General features: G+C 48.7%; 1 protein-coding gene across 3 annotated transcripts in view; it reads right to left on the bottom strand.

The window, feature by feature from the left end:
• LOC142571526 (uncharacterized) overlaps positions 1 to 16,605 on the bottom strand; it is a 541,018-nt gene that overhangs the window by 417,220 nt on the left and 107,193 nt on the right. The gene's annotated exons all lie outside the window — the stretch shown is intronic.

Below are 16,605 nucleotides of genomic sequence, written 5' to 3'. Positions count from 1 at the left end.
CCTAATGTCCTACCTAGGTTAAACAACAAAAAGGGAGAAAAAAAGCCCTATGAATTCCCACAATCAAATTTTCTGATCCCCTATTGCGAACTGTGTTTTTGTACGTCTCCGTTTTTTGTCGTTTCCCTACTTTTCTTCCACCAATCCTTCAATCGCCTCTTACTAATCCCTATTGCGGACATGTTTACTTTTCCACTGTTCTCGCTGAACCCAAAGGCTTCAAGGAGGCTAGTGGTGTCTAAATCGACCGCTAGGTAGACGTCTTCACATTCTAACAAAACATTCTCCATAGTTGCCCTAGCTTTACCGCAGGATGGATGGACGTTATGAGCGTCCCCTTTGGAACCTGGCGGTGGGTTGTGCCACCAAGCTCTTGCTATTATACTGCCTAATGTCCTACCTAGGTTGAACAATAAAAAAAACACTATGAACTACGACACCCAAATTTTCTGATCCCCTATTGCGAACTGTGCTTTTGTAAGTCTCCGTCTTTTCTCATTTCCCTCCTTTTCTCCCACCAATCCTCCAATCGCCTCTTGCTCTTACTCTTACTCTTACCCTTACGCAGCACCCAAAACAGCACCGCCACCTAGCGGTCGCGACCACCCAGACAGACCTCAAACAGCAGTTGGAAAAGCGCTTTGTCTTTGAGTTTCCGCGTAACAGAAATATGTTTTCTCGTATATTCGAATTACAATCCGAAGCCATGATGTCTGCAGCTTGTGTGTAAATCGTACTTTACGAATTTTCTAACACAAATTAGTCTGAACAATTCGATTAGTTCAATAAGGCACTTGCGCTTGGCGAAGGGCCTTGAAGGATGAGGATGTATACTGCACTTCCCTTTGTGTGTGATTCCACAGGCGTGACGTACGTCGCTTGTGGTAGTGGTGCTTGTCTAACGTCAGTTGGAGTGGTGGTACTTTTCTAACATCGGTTGAGCTTGTCTGACGTCGGCAACAGCTTCGCTGTACGTCCACTTTCTTTTTTTGACTACTTGCTTGCTCTTTAAACATTGGCTGTAAGTACAGCCGAATCCAACGAGCAAACTAAGAATGAGGTTTTAATAGAATGTATCATACCCACTACAGCTGTTAGTTGCTGGTTTTATGTTGCATTAAACCCGAAACGGCTTGGCATTTTTCTACATGGCTGCCTTATTATGCTGAACGCACAGTATGAGTCGCCTATACTAAGCTACGACCACGTAATGAATGGCGTCAAGCACAGCGGGCACTTCGCAAGACATTGAACGGAGCGATGGCTTGTAAATGCGGAGGGCTCAGAACTGTGCCAAAAGAAGTACGACTCCCCTCCACAAGAAAGGAAGACATTGCGGGAAAATGAAGTGCGCGCTTCCTGCGCCTTTTAATCTGATAAAACGCAATGAAGAAGCTTCTATCTATATATACTCCATGCGATGTACTGGAAAGTAATTAAGATAGATAAACCGCGCAGTGCGCACTCATTCGTGCGCTCACCTTACAATGGGCAGCGCATACATTCCGAAAGAGCTCTTTTCTTTCCCGTCGAGCACGCAGGTAAGTGCGCCGCCGGCCAGCCCCATGCATAATAGATGGCAGAGCCGTCCGTATCAGCGGGAGCCGCTTTCAGATCTCGCCAGACACCCGAGCAAGTGCACCAGCAGCCAGCTAGGTGAGACGACAAGACAAAGGCAATATTTGCAGGCGGGACAAGAGCTGTGCGCGAATAGGGAGAGAAGCAAACGCGAGAGTGAAATGAAGCCGCGAATTCTCGACGTGTCCCCGAAGAGCTCGGTGGGCGCACTTCTTGCACCAGTGGATCGAAGAACTATGGAAAGAGAGAGAGAGAGAAACAAAGTCGTACGCACGGCTTAGTCGCACTAGTAGATAGGAAACCAATTTCGTGAAGAAGCTCATTCGGGATGATGTGCACATGGACCGGTTGGAGCATGACTACTTGTGGACGAACAGCGCATTCGCGGTTCACAGCAAGAGCGACTAGGCAACGTGCGGACTAAAAACAGTTTGATTTTACTGCTCGAATTATATCCATGGTGCACACAGGTTCCAACAAACAAGAGAATGTAAAGAAACAAAAACTAAAATACCGAAAGACAAGCACCATGCGGAGAAGAAAACCGAGGAAGCGATGGAAGCCTGGAGCGTACCAGGGCGTGATGGAGAGGAGGCAAATGGAGGATACGTTTTCCACAGCACGGGCGGTCAAAAGCGAAGCCCGTTGCGTTAAGTCTGAAGAGACCGTGATGCTGTCCAAAGCTGCTCCACCTCGCGCAATACCCCAAGAGAGAGAGAGAGAGAGAGAGAGAGAGAGAGAGAATTCTTGTGTCTTTACATTTAGACGCATGTAATAGGAGCCGAGGTGGTCGAAGTCAATCCGGACCCAACGGACGAAGCTTTTAAGCCTCGTATCGAAGCTTAAAAGCTACCGATGCACATCTTAAGTTATATTTGACCTCACCTACAATAGCGCAGAATACGAAATACAATATATTAAATAATGAAGTAATTTGTATTTGGAAATAGATGCTACATACGTAGCAAGCATTCGCCTGTTGTGACGAATGAATCTCAGCAGCAGCAGCAGCAGCACTAATTAAATGAGCCGACGTTTCAATCAGCTAATTAGCTTCTTATTAGGTACACATCAAGAACTCCGCATCCGTTCACTGTATAAAATATGCTAGACGTTAACGGCGCGAAATTCTTTAGCGTGCTTCACGCGATGTATTTTTTTTTTCTATCTACATAACCAGTGGGACATGCCTCGGTGCGCTCAGGTTCCGCTGCAAAGTTAATTAATGTATCCCTACGGATATGAAAGTAAAAAAAGCGGACCGCACACGAGCACACGTAGTTGAACACGACGAACCAACGGCAGCGGAAGTATCGTGCGCGTTCATCGATAATTATCTCCTTATACGGTGCACCCATAATATTTATTGTGACCAGCGTTCTCGCGATTAGTGAAACGCTCGACGAGGAAAGAAAATGATAGAAAGGAATGACATATTACGAACTAGAGAAACTTGCTTGCTTCGACATTCGGAATTTCTTAAATGGTGCGTTCTTCCACAACCATTTGATGCGTGTTGAAGCATCCTTGCGTGTGCACGATACCTTTTGGTGAGAATTCCTTGCCCATGGAGAAACACCAGCAACGAATATGAATGCGCGGTAAAGCTATCTGCGGTGAGTTTGAGAAAGGTGGCTGAAATACTGAACCTCGTGAAAACAGAGATGACGTCCGCATGTCTGTTAGCGCATATTTCGAGATACGTATACTGATAAATATACTTAAAATGAAGAGGCCCGGACAGCGACTAAAATGGTTTTAAAAATACGCTTCTGCTCCCATTAGCCTTCACCATTAGCCAGCTACGAGCATTAGGGCTACCATTAGCCTTTACGAGTATGTACACATTTATCGAAACATCTATGATGCACATGGGGCACAGGGTATACTGTCAGGATTGGGGGCTCAATCCCATCGCTCGTGATCCGTTGTCAAGATTGGAGTCCGGCATGAATTCGAAGGTAGCTGGCTCATGCCGTCGTCCAACGTATCCACGCTGAGGACGTTGATGAAGGGAAGGACTGCTTCTCATTGAGAACAAGGAATATGGGCTTATTTATAGTATTTACATGCAGTTCATCAGTCTAGCATGACTGCGAGACAAAGTACGTCAGTCTAACATGACTGCTTGAGAGAGTGTCTCAGTCCAACATGACTGCTTAAGAAAAGTGTGTCGAGCATCCGCACAGCAGCAGTTTTTAAACACTCGGTCCTCCCGCGATACAAGGTGACGCGAACGTTCGTTTAGTCTTCGTAAACTAGCCGCCTCTCCGCGGGACGGTTTACACACACACATGCACACACACACGTGTTCACGGTCCGAAACCGACACCACACGAATTTCGTGTGGTGTCGGTTTCGGGCTGAACCCGAAACCGACAATTTCGGCTGATTTCGGGCTGAACCGGGTAGCGCGCCCGGGTAGCACATTGTCCTGCGTCTTGGTCGGCGCGTGGGAAGGAGCCCACGACGACGTTCCCGCGGCAACTCCCCCCACCCGTAGCAGATCAGGTCCGCGTTGTCGTGTTGCGCACAAAGCCTGCTTCGTCGAACTCCTTCAGTCACAACGGCAACGAGGCTAGAGCGTAACGGTGGCGGTTTCAGCACAAAGCCTGCTTCTTCAAACGCATCCTAGCTGAAGCGACGGAGAGTGGAGGACGTGCGTATTGTTCCCGACACAAAGTCGACTTAGTCACGCCGTGGCTAGAGGTTGGCGGCGGCATACCAAGATGAGGTTGCCAACGCTGGCGTAAATGGCTGGCAAACTTGCACTGCAGCTGGCCGTTCTTATTAATACACAAAGCGGTTAAAGATAAAGAGTACGGTGCGCAGACAAATACGCTCGTGCGTGAAAAGAGAGGCAAAACTCGCTAACACGATGCATGCTGCGTTGAAGCGGTTCCGTGTATACTACATTTCAATAAATCATGTCCTCCGTATAACTGATGCGTAAATTATGTGTATTCCGCACTAATTCCATCGTATGTTTGTATGGAAAATGCGCAGGACATGTGCACATGTGTCGAGGCGTTCAATGAGTAAGCACCCGAGGACAGCCATAATACCGAAGCAGCGACGAAAATAAGAGCTGCAGAAGACTCGCCGTGCAGTAGACGAGAACTCCAGCCGCAAGAACTACGATGAATAAAAAAAAAAAAAACGGCGCACCATCTTGCAGCGAAGACCAGTGTGATAAGCGACGGCAGAAGGAAAGAGGGGAACTCCTTAAAAAATGCGAGAAGGGAAGCGGGGAAGCTATTGCGCAGTTGCGTTGGCAACGGACCCGCATGCACCCCGGCAAAGCCGCTGATTTGCATACCAGGGGAGAGCCGTTCAGGCGTCGCCGTAAACGACTTTTCTCACCTTCGCGAGCTGCGGGCTACCGTTCTACACTAAGGACATCAATAACACACGCTGTGCCGCCCAAGCTTTTCAAATTCAGCACGGGGTAAAGAAAATGCGTTCGGCGGAAGGAACGCCGAGAAGAAATTTCCGGACTTACGACTGCATTATGCGAGAAGTCTCAGAAACGCCAGCACGTAAAGTGACGAAGAGCGCCTCGGATCCGATACGACAGTGAACGTAATCGCTTGAAACAAAAAAGGAGGACTTACTGTAGCATGTTGCTGCATCAACGTGAGTGAGCTAACGCTGCAGGCCGGGTGCGTTTGCAAAAATGGGCCTCAGAGACGATGCGTTTCATCTAAAGAGTAGTTTCTTTTATTGTACTACGAAATAAACGCGAGGAACTTTCTTTAATACGAAGGTTTCTTCGAATGATAACCGTACTTGAACACGCATGTAGCGCACTTTCGGAATATGTGCGTGATAACTGTGTAGACCTTCAAGAAAACAGACGAATCTTTGACATGTTTTAACGGTCACCCGAACACTTAACCAGCCTTTGAGAAAGCAGACGATCTTTTGCCCGAAATGTTACACTGTCCATCACCTAGTATGGCCCACAACTCGCTGCGCTCACCGTCGCAATAGCGGCCTTGCAACCCTGCACAACAAGCCCATCTGGACATATCAAGACATGCGCTTACGACGGAACTTTGTGCGCGCACAGAAGCAAGAAAACTCAACAGACATATCACATCGAGCATAGCCGACACAGCGGCCCGAAACCTGGAAACTGCAAAGACAAGAAACTGCAGTGACACGGCCACGCGCGACGAAGTCACGAAAGAACGACGTATTCGAACTGCGAGCGGCAGAAGAGGCAAACACGGTGCTCGCGGCCATCCTGGCCCTATCGAAACCGTTCTTTCGCCATCCACGCCGTTTCATTCACTTTTTGTGAACAAGCGGCACTATTTTGCCCTGGCGACTCTTCTTCAAACTCTCATCACAGCCTCCAACTTCCATTTCGAAGCCATCACGAGCATTTTAGGAGCATAAGGGGCACGGTGCTGAGTCACCTGCTACGGACGTCAAGATGTTGTATATACGCAGAGCACGCAACGGCAGAACGGTGACCATATACTATACATGGTACGTGAGGGAATGTATTGCCGGGAAACAACTCGAAGAAACGATGTGACATCATATGCACGTTAATGCAGAGCTTACTAGACAGTTATAGATATTGTACGCTCAGTAGGTATAGCAGCTGCCGAATGACAAAAGAAAAGAAGAACGGTAATAGGAGGAAAAGGGAATCCTTGTACAACAAGGACAGTTTAAATTTAAAAGAAAGAAAAAAAAAACGAATATCTATCTCTGTCCAATATACCTCTGTCATAACGAATTTTATTTCTATATTCATCTATCCGCGCACCACGTCTGTATTAAACGAAGGTTTTAATATTAATTTTCAACTACCCGCATAATTTGTCACGGTGCCCCATTTTTATTAACAGAGCGCTTATTGTGGCGACTACACAACGTAACTATACATGCATGATCTATTAATGCATGTTAAATGAATGAATAAATGAATGAATGAATGAATGAATGAATGAATGAATGAATGAATGAATGAATGAATGAATGAATGAATGAATGAGCGTGCGCGCGTGCGTGTGACGCCGGCTTCGACAGAATATGCGACGAGATGACACGAGGAAGAGATCATCGTGAGCGAGCGCTTTTACTCATCACTCTGCGTAATGATGAATGCGGAAATATTCTGCACTACTAGCTGTCCTCGCATATGCGCAACTTATCGTCAGGATTTCGCTATTTGTGCTTCAACATCATGATGCTCCTTTGTATTGTGATTCTTTATTGCGACAGCAATTATATGGACACTCCATGCGCACTTCTACCGTTGGCGTCCCCGTCGCCGTGAGGTTCCGTATAAAGCCCAAGGGCGATAACGTCGTCGCCGCGCGCCGTATGCTGTATGGGCAACTGAAAGAGGGTGAGCCGGCGATCGTGGCTCAACCTCACCGCCTTGCGCCGCCTTCCGTCGAGCGCAAGGCTTCATGGGATGGGCAGGGAAGGGGGGCGCGTTCTACTATGGGCAGCCCACGGGGCCGCGCGCGCCCAGTCGGGCTGCTGTATCTTGAAAGCCATCTGCGACGGGTACAGAGTCCGCACTGCGCTGTGTTTTCAAGGCGTAGTTCGTGTTGATGCATGCGGCCGCACGATTTCAATTCGGTCAATTCGCTCGGTGTTGCTGCCGCGTTTTCTCACTGTAGCGTTGTGACAGTGAGTCTCCGCAGTCATCGAGTGAGATGTTTTCATGTTGGCTCCTGCGCGCGTGACACCATGCTTGTTAATTTGGTTATACTCGCGGACAACTTTCTATGGCTATGAAGGGAAAGCTACGGAGGCAAAGCGCGCACAAGTGAGAGCGCTTCTAAGAGCCCCGCGTTTTAATCCACAATAGTTTCGGCTGGGAAAAACGAAACATAAACGCCTTATTAGCAACAGTTAAATACGACAGAATCCGCCACTGAGTGTACAGGTTTACTTATTTTGCGACTTGTTCGTTCCGCGTTTGGGGAAAAGCGAAACCGTCGCACGTGGAAGGTGTGTCGATTCAGCGTCTCTTCCGAGCAACCAAAAGCACTGTCAAACGCTGCTGGACTACTTGGCGCGGTAACATATGTGCAGCAGCCACGCGCCCGTAGCTTTCCCTTCACACCCACACAAAGCTGACCGCGAGTATAGTATGCCTATGTTAAGAAGTTTATACGGCCGATAAAACTAATATCCTTACTTCGTATGAACAGTAGAAAGCGGGGAGGAAGCGCGCCGCCTTCCGTCGCGCGCAAGGCTCCAGGGGGAGGATGGAAAGGGGGCGCGCGCGCCCGCCCCGTCGAGCTGCTGTTTTTTTAAAGCCTGTTGCGACGGGTACAGAGTCCACGCTGCGCTGTTTTCGTGGCTTCGTTCGCGTTGATGCGAGCGTCAGCACGAAGGTCAATCCGCTCGCTGCTTCTGCCGCGTTTCCTTCCGCGCTGCAGCGGTTTGGCAGTGAGTTTCTGCGGTCATCTAGTGAGAGGTGTTCATGTTCGCTTGTGCGAGCGTGACACAATGCTTGCTAATTTAGTTAGTATGTCTACGTTTACAAGCTTATACGGCCGATAAAATTACCATCCTTACGTCGTATAGCTGGGTTCTATAACGTAAGGCTATTCCAATCTATTTTTATTCCAACTTCCTGATGTCTAATTTACGTAACCACCGACGCAATCATGAGACGGTAACCAGCAGTGTTGTTTGAAAAGCCCAATCAAATGCACTTCTCGCGTATAGGATGTCACTTTCTTTGCTTTCAAAGAGAATAGCATTGCCGACATTGAGCAGTTTTTCTTACCTAAATGTCTGAGAAAAGAAGTGGAGCGCGCTCAACTGGAGAGACTTTCGACGGGGCCGAGCAAGCACAGTGAAAGTAGATAACCGAGGAGGGCCGTGCCGGCGTCAGCGATTGGTCCGCTTCCCCTTACTAAGCTTGCGGTGGCTGGTCGGAAATCGGGGCGGCGTGCAACCGAAGGTTAAAAAAGCCGCTCAAACTGATACTCAGCAAGCTAGAGTTGACAGAGCAATGTCATATGCGTGCTGAAAGGTTTCGATAACGTTATACGGCCACGCAAAATCTTTTATTATAGGCAAATAAATCCATATCCCCCGGCTACTCCGAGTAGCCAGTGCCAGAGTGATCGGCGGGCAGCCATCTTCTATTCCTTTCGGAACGGGGCACTACCCGGTTATTCAGAAAAAGCTTTCAATTTTGTTCGGTATATTAATGCGCCTTTAACACATACACGTCATTTTGACGTGGTGAGTTCTCGCGGTTTTGTGACGTCGCGTGACAGACAGGCAAAGTGGGTGCAGCGCGAAAAAGTTTGACCAGCAATTGGTCAAACAACGCATGTTTTGCTAATGAAGAGAAAGGCTTCGAATCAGAAATAATTATTTTTCTTTCGTTCGGTCTAATCATGCATAATCAGCATGCCCATATATTATATGGGACGTTTTCGCAGCTCCCATGACGGCGTGTGACAGACAGGCGCATGGGTGGTGGCTCCAAAATTTTTTTTTACCTATCGTGGAGGGCTGATTGCAGAGTTGGAATAGAAAAGGTTGGAATAGCTTTGCGTTGTAGCTCCCGTGTTTACTAATTTGCTATCGCAACCGATGCTTCGCCTTTCGGGCGAAACTGCAACATTTTATTGTTGTTGTTGTTGTTGTTGTTGTTGTTGTTGTTGTTGTTGTTGTTGTTGTTGTTGTTGTTGTTGTTGTTGTTGTTGTTGTTGTTGTTGTTGTTTTACATGAAGGAAGTAAAAGTAAAGCATTCGCCTTTCAGCCGAGAAATTCACGCGTAAAACGTCCGAGTTGTACAACATCCCTTTTCTTATGATTTCACCGCGTCGTACGTAACCCACTCGAAGCACCGTTAACAAAGTGGAGTCCATCGATACGGCATGCAACACACAATCCCACCGGCGCGGCTCGCTTCGTAACGGCGCCCGCACAATCAGACAGCCGCAGAGCACACGAATGGGAGGTTATGAAATTGGCGCTGACAGGAACAACTCGTAACGATCAATGCGGAGAAACGGCGGCGAAAACCCGATTTGTTCGGCTGCTATGCGCCGTGTTTGGGCCACCCGCACGCACACAAGGTTCGTGCGAACGAAGGGGTGACAAATGACGTCGGTGTCCGCTGCTGCTGCTGAAGGCAGCTAGGGGGCGCGCGAAGCAAGTTCCGCGGGGAAATACATGCCGGCTCGCAGCGGGAGCCGCCTTTGGTTTTTGCAGCCGCTGGCGAACGAAAGAAAGAAAAAAAGTATAAGCACGCGAACGAGACTGGCGCCGAGGTCGCATCAATTAACCGCGCGGAGAAGCAGCTCAAAATTGTAGTGGTTCGAGCAGACAAGACTCCTCCGACAGGGGCCCACTACGCGCCACCATTTAGAACACTGGGCTTCTGATCTCGCAATAATATCTCCGATATGCCGCTTACCGAGCCGCGTTTTGCGGTGACAACGAAGATTTAGAGAGCGTCTTCCGCGCAGTTGTCTACACCTTCCTCCCCTGTTTACCTTTCACATCCGCTTATTCTCCATCTTTTTGCTGCGTATGGTATTAACGCTTTCCCTTAAGTATTGTATTCATATTTAAATTTAACATCTATACAGTTCACTATACCGTATGCACCACCCTTTCCGTGCGTTACTTCGGCGCTGCCCCTGAGGGCACTCAATAATAAACCGTACTACAGGAATCGGCCACTGCATCTGGACAGAGAAGTCTTTCAGTGGATTAGGAGAGAAGGAAAAAAAAGGTCCTGTAGTCTGCACATTACCTTGCTTGCGGCATTTGAGAGGTACGGATGAGCTGCCACCAGATAAAGTAAAAACATTAAGAACTGTCGTTTTACGGGTTTTCTTTTTTTTTTTTTTTTAGTTTTCGCATGCCAGCTAAGACGAAGATGTGCGGGCCTCTGTGCCGATGCAGAGCGACGTCGTTAATGACGTGCGTGAAATACCGTAATGAAAAGGGCGGCAGCTAAGGTGAAATCAGAAACTTAATGACAAGAACAGATGGTAAATCTGCAAGCAATAGAAACGTTGGGGAACGTAACTCTATATACAGAGCGTGAAAGCGGATAAAAATACAAATGAAACTTCATGAAACAAAACTCACGTTCGCTTTTAGTTGAAATAAAAGAGACGGGTCTTTTGCGATTAAAAACAAACTACAGCAAAGTGAACACCGTAGAAAATAAGAAAATCCTCTTGAGAAGAAAAAATGGCCGAGACAAAAGCACGAAGGATGGATTAAAGGCTGCTGCGTTTCTGCGATAACAATTAGTGTCCCAGCTCTGCGAGGCTCCAGATAAGGGAGTCTGAAATCGATGACAAATCGCGGTGAGTGTGTCGAAGTTCTCGGTGTCTGTGAGCGTTCGAGAATGCATGCGAAGAGATATCAAACCGCAGGCACGCCCTTTGAGTCTGAAGTGCGCTACGCGAATATCGAATGGAAAGAGAAAGACAAGCACTCTGTCAGACACGTCTTAACGTTGACCATGCTTCCTTGCGTTCGAATTATTCTGACCGTTATGGAACTTCTTAGGCATTAAATAAAAAGCGACTTCCGCCGGCTCACGCAGGAGTTCTCACCGCAGTCACGGTGCCACATATTTCAACCTCCAATGCGTGAGCGCTCAAAATTGCAGTCACATTTCCGAATCACCTGTCCCCATGCAACTACCGAAATTACTTCTGTTTAGGCTGGAAGTTGCATTTTAGCTGCTTCTTGCTCGAGCAGATTGCAAGTGCTCACAAAGCCCATGTCGGCCTACCTCGGCAGGGAGAGAAAAGTGAACAAGGTTGACTGCGCAAACAGTGCGCAAATGAACTAGAACATGCTGTGCGTGCCATGACAAAGACATTCGCCTTTATATGAATGAGACAGTAGCCCACCATGCCAATCCATTTAGCGCTTCGCCTTCATATAAACGGAAATGATGGGCTAGAAAGACGAATCGCCTTAATGCGCCAGCTGTAGGTAGCCTAAGTGGGAGAAGTCGCCTCGAGTGAATTCATGTAAAAGGCTCACGCTTTGAAAGGCAAGAAGATAGCGGAATTCGCACTACTTTTTGTTCTCTGTCCACTCACAGGCGAGATGCGCGAGCTCGTTTAAGACGTCCCTGCACGATGCTTGAAGTTGCGCATGTAAACGTTCGCGCATTGCATTATGATGGCGGACAGGGGAATACGATGCGTTAATCATTCACATGAATTACCTGGAGCTGACTTCACTCGCTTAAGCAACTTCCGGTTGGTACATTAGGGCGATGCGCCTTCCTTGCGCATCATCACCATTTACACAAGTGCGAGGCGCTAAGGAGAATTGTGCAATGCGCTACTGTCGCATTCATGTAAACGCGGATCCGTTAATTTGCAGGCGCGAGAGCGTTTTTTGGACATCGTCCAACGACGGTTGATGCGCTGCATGCAAGCACTACCGCATCGAATTATGATGATCAGCGAGGAAATTCGATTAGCTAGCGTCGCATTCATGCAAACGCGGCTAGTGAACGCCTCAGCAAGCGACTTCCAAACTCATATGAGTTTTGCAAAGAATATGTTGAAACTGTGCGTGAGTCGTGCACTGCAAGGCTTATGCATATGTAGTCAAGAGATCCCAATTTTCTGGCGGCCTTCAAGGTCATGAGTGGTTGGCATGGCTTCATCGTATGGGCGCAGTGACCCTGGCCAGGATGCCGAGCGTGGCCTTCTCGCCGTCTTTGCGTTCAAAGAAGAGCAGCTGCATATGCGAGACGCAGAGTGCACGTACAGCTGAAGACAGCGTGTGTCCTTTTGAGACCAGTTATCGTTAAGGCCAGCGATGTTCCGCACTCAAAGCTGTACTTACTGAGAAAGCGAAATGAGATAAAACGTTTCAAGAAGAAAGCTTTTTCAGAAATTTGTTATGCATTAACACTGAGGCGCATAATCTTGAACACAATGCTCAATTGAGCCACCGGCGAAATGTTCGCGGTTCTTCAATTTAATGCAAACGAAACACTTTGCTTGCGATGTCAACATGAGAACAAATGTGCTAGCATATTAACAGACAAGTAAACACTTATCGCAGTGTCAACAGTACCACAGAATGCAGTTGTCTTACTTCTACTTTCGTTTCTGAACTCCTCTAACAAACAGTAATCAGAAAGAGGGATATAAGATCACACACGATCGATCGCGACTGTTTTTTCATCACGAAATATTAGAGACTTTTAGCGTGTCCGGCCGGTATTCCGGCAAGGGCGGGCGGTTTGCCGGTTAAGCGGGGGCGTAAGCGTGACTGGCCAAATTGGTAGCACCAGTTGGTGGCGCAAAGCTCAATCACACAAACACAAAGCTAATTAGTATTGTTTGAATCCCACCGATGGCAACGGTTGTTGTGGTCGCACCGATGGTACGACCTGTTGGGAACTCGGCGCTGACGCCCGTGGTTGCACCTGGGTCGCAAGCCCCAAGGGTAGCGTTGGCCTGGCGGCCTGGGGTACAACTGGAAGCATCCGAAGGTCCCGGCAAAGCGTGAGTCGACTGGTAACAACAAAACAACTTGTTTATTTTAACATCGCAAAGAGTTGGCGGTCAGGTTGACCGAAGTAGAGAGACGGGAGAGCACTTTACTCAACAGAAGAAATCGGAGCCCTCTTTTGGCGTCCGGGGGCAGCTGCTTTTATACTCTCGCAGTTGAGGGCAAGAAGGAACCCCTCAATAGACGAGCACGTGATTGTACAATGAGATAAGGTGACGCATACTGTCGTAGCGCCGCCGGTCGGGCACAAAGACTGGGAGGAGAAGGTAACTCCTACTCTCGTAGCGCCTTTGGTCGGGCACAATGGCTGGGAGGAGAAGGAGACTTCTACTCTCGTAGCGCCTTCGGTCGGGCACAATGGCTGGGAGGAGAAGGTGACTTCTACTCTCGTAGCGCCTCCGGTCGGGCACAATGGCACATACACTCACACACGCACATGAAGACACGTGGCATCGGAACATGCCTGGACGCGCTTGGCGGGGAGCGTAGCGGCGACGCCGAACGGGCCAAAATGTCTGCCGCTTTGTTGCAGTCGCGCCGGCTAAACCGCGCGTCGTAGGCGAAACGTAACAGTATATTCTGCTTAGTTGCTGGTGTAAATTTTCGACAGTGGCGTAATCGAGTTCACAACTACGCCACTGGCAGAAAATTGCACCGTAGCGAAGCAGGATATTGTGGGTTATGCAGTTTTAGCTCTGTGTTTGTCTGGTTGAACTGTACGCTACAAGGCGGCTGCACCACTCTGGCCGCTCACGTTTACGCCCCCGTAAATCCGGCAATCCGCCCAAAGCGCTCCCGTTTACCGGAATAGCGGACAGGATAAAAGTCTCTATTATTTCCTAAAGTTTTTCGCTTTGCTACAACAAAATATCCTTGAAGGCGTACTTCATAAAAAATAAAAAGAAAAAGAAAGACGAAGAAACGCGAACGAAGTACTGACACATCCAGGCGACTTTTCTCTCCACCGAAACGCACCGAGGATGCAACCACAAGGCACAGAAACGTAGGCGAAGCCTTTGGTCCAAGGAAGAAGCGGAAGCGTTTCCATCGCACCGAAAAACGCGTCATAACGGAAGACGCGCTAAATTCACTAAATGGCGTCCATCATTCGACTCCTCTCCCACTGACCTTGCGGCGCTGTTTCCCCTTTCCCTGTCGGCATTCGCTGTCCCGAAGCTCATTGGTTTCCTAGCAACTCGGAGGAAAACCTTTCGGCATTCTCGCGCTTTCATTTTGCCTTATGTTTCTTCGGTTTCCTCCACAGATGCATACATAAACATGGCGATAGCCCTGTTGTCTGCCCTTCTCTCATGTCCGGTTTTTGCACTCTTTCCGCTCAAGCGATGGCTACGTTGCAAAGGTATAAAAGAGTGTCACAGAAAAAGCCTAGAGCCAGGACACAGTTCGGTGCGTCTCACCATACTTTTGCGTGCCTCGCGTCAACGACATGTTTTACCGCTAAATCAAAAAGAGAAAAGAACAAAAAAAGGAAAAAAAAGGCGCATGCGATTGCGTTCCCGTCCACCACTGCACTTGGAGGCTTTTCAGCACCGACTGTACGGACTGCCAGCACGGGGCGAGGTAGCTGCGATAGTCGTTATGCACGAATGACTATAAGCAGACAAAAAGAAAAAAGAAAGAAACCAGCCCGCAGCCACGAACCACGTTCTTCGAACACGGCTTAAAGATAGCATACAAACACATAGCTGTGCAAGAGGCGTCTTCTCCCTTACACTTCTTCTTTGCATTAACGTGTCATTACACCGACCTGACAGCAGTGATTTCTACCCGTGAAGAGTCCTCACAGCTAAAAGCGACACAATAAATTGGAGCCAAATTCCCAAGGCTTTTCGTTCGCAACAGCTGCTTGCCATCAGCCGGCCGGATGATTGGCTGACACCTTGTCTTACAAACAGATCGAATGCGGGCCGATATCTATCGAAACCTAAAAGAAGCGAGACGAGCGCCATCTCCTTCCCAATGCATTCAGATACCTTAGAGTAGTGAAGTACTGAAACGAATGAAATGTCATGCCCCCCCCCCCCCCTCTCCTGCAGTCTGAGGGTACAATAAAAGAACATAACAGAAACATTTATATTCTCCAGCGCGAAGATCGGAGACGAAGATAAGACGTAGGCTAAAAGGTCGTGTCCCTAAAATGGGCGAATCAGACCACCAGTGAAGTCAGCAATGCGTCGCGACAGACTTGCCCCGGGATAGAGTTCTGCCACTGCATTCATTGAGCCTCCGGCGCTTTATTGCACGAAAGCCACGGGCACTTACCTGCACAGAAAAGGAGAGGATAAAAGAGTGTTATAGTGCCCGGCTTTATAAGGCATAGGAAAACATTCTGACACGCCTCCGGGCGCTATTCTACAAGCATGCCGCTGTGTTCGAGCAGCAAGCCCGATCGCCCTCAACGCGCACAAATACACGCTCTTGCTCCCTCTCTCCCTCACGCTCACGCATGCGGAGGGATGAAGGGAGCGCAGGCGCCAGCAAGAAACACTGCGACGGTGATTGCTTGAGGTGAGAAAAACAGAACAGAACGCATTATTTCTCTATTGCACGAGATTGTGCTACGCCTAAAGGCTAACAAGCATTTAGGAACACTACGACCCAACTCATGTCCTCTTGAAGAACGAGAAATTTCTCAGGTTTTCCTCTGCTCTCCTTAGCTTTCCTTTATTTCTTTTTTACTCGCTTCGTCCTCCTATTGCTATCTTCTTGTCTACTTCCGTTGACTAGGGAGTGCGATGCGAGGATTCTAGTATGGCCAACTGTACGTCAGTGCAACTGTGTATCCTGCTAAGGTATGCCGTCCTAAGCAATTCACAGAATGCTCGCTTACAAATATTACGCGTACGTACTAGCTTTGCATCCCCGGCACGATTGGTAACACCAAATTGTAATACACGAGCTTTCGCCCTTCCACAGAGACGCACCCTCTGAAAGTTACTCTACATAAAAGCTGCAGCAGCACTCTAGAGGTCTTCTATATGTCTGAGTTTCAAAGGCGCACTACCTTGCAGCACGAACGCATGCGTTCGTCCTACCTAGTGCAGCATGGAAGCACAGAGATAGACCTATTCTTTCCAGCCTGGCGAGCCCCTAGCACGCTCCATCACCCACCCGTCCCGTCGCACGCGCTGGACAGGGGGGAGGGGGAGAGCGAGCCGGGCCGGGGTCGGACCTAGGCCGCGAGTCTGGCTCTTGCCAAATGTTGACTCGGCGGAACCCAGGCTCCCTATACAAATACTTCTCCCGCACAACCCTCCTGCCCAGCGGCGAAGCTCCCCCTCTCCGGTTTTCGCGCGGCAGGGAGCGCGAGACGACGAAGTGCGCAGGCCACCCGTTGCCACACGACTAGGGATTCCCTTGGCTTCCATTGCTGCTGCTACTCTCATTAGGAATACGTGCTTCGGCCGTGTGCGAGCTCTGTGTTATTTCGGACTCACCTCAGCCTTTGCTCGTTCCAACTAAAACCCTCTCTGCGTGCGTGGAGAATCTCCTGCC

This window comes from Dermacentor variabilis, chromosome 2 (genome assembly GCF_050947875.1).
Source record: "Dermacentor variabilis isolate Ectoservices chromosome 2, ASM5094787v1, whole genome shotgun sequence".
In the NCBI taxonomy this organism is placed as follows: Eukaryota; Metazoa; Arthropoda; class Arachnida; order Ixodida; family Ixodidae; genus Dermacentor; species Dermacentor variabilis.
This window is presented reverse-complemented; position numbering and strand designations above follow the sequence as displayed.